The sequence below is a fragment of the Schistocerca gregaria genome, chromosome 5 (assembly GCF_023897955.1).
Source record: "Schistocerca gregaria isolate iqSchGreg1 chromosome 5, iqSchGreg1.2, whole genome shotgun sequence".
Taxonomy (NCBI): Eukaryota; Metazoa; Arthropoda; class Insecta; order Orthoptera; family Acrididae; genus Schistocerca; species Schistocerca gregaria.
Window position 1 is genome coordinate 179,440,380 of NC_064924.1, and position 5,301 is coordinate 179,445,680.

The window sequence follows — 5,301 nt, forward strand, 5'->3', positions numbered from 1 at the left end:
ACCATGATGCCGGGTGTTGGCCCTGTGTGCCTCGGTCGTATGCAGTGCTGATTGTGGCGCTCACCTGCACGGCGCCAATCACGCATACGACCATCATTGGCACCAAGACAGAAGCGACTCTCATCGCTGAAGATGACACGTCTCCATTCGTCCCTCCATTCACGCCTGTCGCTACACCACTGGAGGCGGGCTGCACGATGTTGGGGCGTGAGCGGAAGACGGCCTAACAGAGTGCGGGACCGTAGCCCAGCTTCATGGAGACGGTTGCGAATGGTCCTCGCCGATACCCCAGGAGCAACAGTGTCCCTAATTTGCTGGGAAGTGGCGGTGCGGTCCCCTACGGCACTGCGTAGGATCCTACGGTCTTGGCGTGCATCCGTGCGTCGCTGCGGTCCGGTCCCAGGTCGACGGGCACGTGCACCTTCCGCCGACCATGGCGACAACATCGATGTACTGTGGAGACCTCACGCCCCACGTGTTGAGCAATTCGGCGGGACGTCCACCCGGCCTCCCGCATGCCCACTATACGCCCTCGTTCAAAGTCCGTCGACTGCACATACGGTTCACGTCCACGCTGTCGCGGCATGCTACCAGTGTTAAAGACTGCGATGGAGCTCCGTATGCCACGGCAAACTGGCTGACACTGACGGCGGCGGTGCACAAATGCTGCGCAGCTAGCGCCATTCGACGGCCAACACCGCGGTTCCTGGTGTGTCCGCTGTGCCGTGCGTGTGATCATTGCTTGTACAGCCCTCTCGCAGTGTCCGGAGCAAGTATGGTGGGTCTGACACACCGGTGTCAATGTGTTCTTTTTTCCATTTCCAGGAGTGTATTAGTGAGTCTCAACAATTCAGAATAACAAGGAGTTCAAACAGATGATAAGAATTCATGGAAGCCCTATATTTGGAATCTTGTTCAAAAACTGAATGTTGCTATATTTACCGTCAGAACACTGTCTACGATAGCGGTGCAGAATGGCCTAAGTGCCGAAAGAGCAAACGTTTATTGAAAAATGTCGAAGTCAACGGCAGAAAGATGATTTTCTTCATGAAATTTTTTTTGTCGATGGATCCCAAGCACCAGAAGCAGCATTTTCCTTGGGTAGGAATGCTTGATCGTGGTCACCATCTGAATGACGACGCTCCGGCGGAGATGATCAACTAGGTTGTCATTTAAAGGTTCCGACATCCTCACACCAGCATTTGAACTTTGGAATGATCACAAGACGATTGACTGCTACAGATGATCAAAACTGCTAATTTCCGAGGTGAGTAACGCTAATCCTCGTGAATTAAAGTGTTAAGAAGGTGTCTTATCAAAGAACGACGATTTTCATTAATGCACCGAACCGTTCACACTATCTTCCTCCCTCTGTGAAAAGATACAAATATTTTCTTGTTTTGCTCTCTACAACTGCGTAATAAGCGCGAATGACCTGAACCATCTACATTGTCTTTTTAAAGTTGAAAAGAATGAGTGTTTCCCTCCCCCCCCCCCCCCCAAAAGTGGACAATCATAAATACTCTCTGGCTCTCAAATACCATAAACTTTGGACAAACTGTAAAATTAAAGTCTATTACAAACACATGAATCAGAATAATAAAGGCTAACTGGTAGGCTTCATATTTATTTATCTACACTGATGGTTTATCGTTTAGCTAACTAAATGTTCCCTTTCACTGACATCACGTTTTGAAGCAAGTTGTACAAAAATATGTAAGTTTTTACCTTTATATCTTACATTAGCTACTATATTACCGTGACCCCATTATCTCCGACGGACGATCATCCCGGAAGTGTGATTTGCTCTGCAGCTGTTTAACTTAAGAACTAACAAATTATTTCGGTAATGGTTTTCCTCTGCACTTGCTTAGCTTAAGAACTAACCAACTATTCAGGTAGTGTATTGAGCTCTGCATTTGTTTAGTTTTAGAACTAACTAATTGTTAATAATTTCTCTATTAAAACTACTCTACACTTATACTGTAAGAAATCAAATATCCTACTACTACTATTACTAACAATAACAATAATAATAATAATAACGTACAACTAATGATCTAATTGAAAAATAAATAGAAATAATAAAGAAGGAGAGAAAGAAATTTGTCATTATTACAAATATATGTGGAGTGGACAAGTACTGTCACAGCTTTTGAGTGCCCTTAAATAATCCCAGACGCTAGGAATCTCTGTCCCCAGCTCTTTTATTTCAGAAGCAAGTCGGCGATTTACTGGAGTATTTCCAGTTTCACCACCTATAAGATGAGAGATATAATACTGCGAGAAGGATTTTACGGACCACTGAAAGAGACGTAAGTGCAGCAGCGCTCCTGGAGTAGACGATATTTCCTCAGAATTATCGAGCTCCTTCAGAGACACAGTCGCGACAAAATTATACCACCTGGTGTGCAAGATTGGTGAAATACCGTAATATTTCCAAATCTAAAACGGCAAATGCTGACAGGTGTGAGTATTACCGAACTTTCAGTTTAATAAATCAGTATCAAAAAATATTGACGCGATTTATTTACTGAAGAATAGAAAGACTGGTCGAAACTGATCTCGATGAAGATCAGTCAGAGTTGCTGAGTAATGTCGGAGTATGAGAGGGAATACTGACTCTCCACTTTATCTTAGAAGATGGCTTGAAGAATGCTAACCTAGCATTTGTAGAAATATAGAACGGTTTTTAAAATATTGACTAGAATAAACCATTTAATATTTTGAAGATAATAGGGAAAAATACAGGGAGCGAAAGGATGTCTACAATTTGTATAGAAACCAGATGCTAGTCATTAAGGTCTAACGATATAAAAAGGAAGCAGTTGTTGCAAAGGGAGTGAGACATGTCATACGCTACCAGCAACGTTTTTCAATTTGTACATTGTGTAGGCAGTAAAGAAAAGACTTAGATTTCATCTAGAAGAAAAAAGATTTTCAGTTCTGTCGAAGACAATGTATTCTCTCAGACGCAGCAAAGGACTTGGGGGAGCAGTTGAACAGAATAGACAGTTTCTTGAAAAGACGGTGTGCGATGACCATGAATCACAGCAAAACAATGGTAATATAAAGTGGACAGTAGTAATGCTTTAGGGCTTTCAGCCAATTCCTTAGCCATTTATTCAGATCTCGAAGTCCCAGCCACAGGGTCCAGTGAGGACAGTTTTGCCAATATCTGCCAGTTGTGTACATACGGAGGCAGACCAGATCGAAGATACTGAAATGTAAGATGGTCCTGGCACGAAAATAAGAAAAAATACTATAAGGCTGGTGATAAATTTAAAAAATTTAGGAACCATTAAAAATAAACATCCGATCACAGCGCAGTACTACAGGACGCATTAAAATAAAAACAGCCAACTAATAACTAGCCATCTTCTTCAATGGTATTCGAAACCATCTGAATTTTACGCCACGCACAAAAGTATCCGAACGTCCTGTATGAATGATCAAAAAATATGTAAGCGCGCCCGGGCACACACACACACACACACACACACACACATACACAAACTGGTGCCCCAATGCTATTCCCACGTCTAAATTGTTCCGTAACACTGCAAAACACACGTGACTGAAAATGAGGATACGTGTTGGCTGAAATACTACGCTAAGCGGACAAGCAGTGTAGCTGATACAAACAGATAGATATTCTCAGTTACTGTTCGGTAACAATCAGCTATTGGCAGACTATATTTAATGTGTAACAGACTTTATACCTAGAACATGACTGGACTCTCAAATTATGTGCCAGAATTTTATATCTGTGACCAAATTGTCTACAATATGTATCAAAATACCTAAAACTATTGGCAATTTGATGTTAGACATACTTTAGCCTTCGTTATTTGTGGTACAAAGATTACACCATCACCAGCTATCAATTTTAGAAGTTTCTCGGTACTGCTTGGCCGCACCAAACACAGCATTAGATTGGAAGAAGACAATGCGTCATATTCTACACTATAAAAATATAACTAACATTATTGACTGACTAATATTGATTTCCTAATTACTTTCTGGTCTTGAAGATAACTTCGTTAAGGCCTACACACGGAAGCCACATATTCCAGAAGTTTACCACGACAAACTGTACTAAAACTGTGTGTTTTGATGACATGTTTAATGCATTACATCACAGAAACAGCATATTTCCGTAACACGAGATGATATCTTAGTAATTTACGAAAGACGATGTATGTTCAGGGAGACGCACCAACCCTGGATCGAACACCGCCTCGCTTACACGATTCACAAACTTTTGCAAAACGTAGGATAACTGTAGTCAGACAGTTGAGGAATACAAATTATATCCCAGGGCAGAAAGAGTGGTGACAGGAAATACGTCTAGCAACCCTCTACCATTAACATTCGCACAAATCCATTCTAACATTCCGATGCTGTGAAGACGTGTGAGAAGCTGTAACGTCCCCTTAGAAAAATTATATACGACTGTGCTTAAACTGACACCCAATAGTTTTTAGCGCAACGCAATCTGACTTTCAATAATCCCTACAAAAGAATGGCCCTGACTAACATTAACCTATACCTTTCACAAATCACTTACCTCACAAAAAATCTTCGTTACTCGAACTACTGCAATACAGCGAGCACCACTACTGCCAGCTAAATAAAAGATTCAAACTACTGAAGGCACTAACTACTGATAGGCATAGTTAGCGAATGAAAGATTTTAATAGAGTACAAACAATGTATTTACCTTAATAGTCATAATATATATATATCAGTTCATGACACCAATTCTTACAAATTTCAAAACTCCGCCATCTCTCTCCCCACGTCCACCACCGCTGGCGGCTCACCTCCAACTGCGCAACGCTACGCGCTGTTAGCATCCAGCTCCCGCTGCCCAACATTACAATGGCAGACAACAATGCAAACCAGCCACAGACTGCACACGGCACAGCCAGTGATTTTCATACAGAGCGCTACGTGGCGGCGGCGTTGCCAATAAAAAAACGTAAACAGCCTACTTATAAAGCTCAGGAAAAAGGACAAGACCTATACTTCTAATCATCAGTCTTCCGACTTACCACGAGTTTGTCTCTTCTACCGAACACTTCAGTTCAGATTTTCGCTTGCACCCAGCGTCCTCGTAACTTGCAGGATATCTTTCAGTCTCTACCTTTTTTTACAATTTCTCCCCATAGATCTGCCTCAAGTACTGTGCAAGATACTTCTTTATGCCTTAACATATTTCCCATAATTCTGTCCCTTATTCTTGTGAATGTTTTCCACAGTTTCGTGTTCTCGCGAATACTGCAGAGAACCAACGCA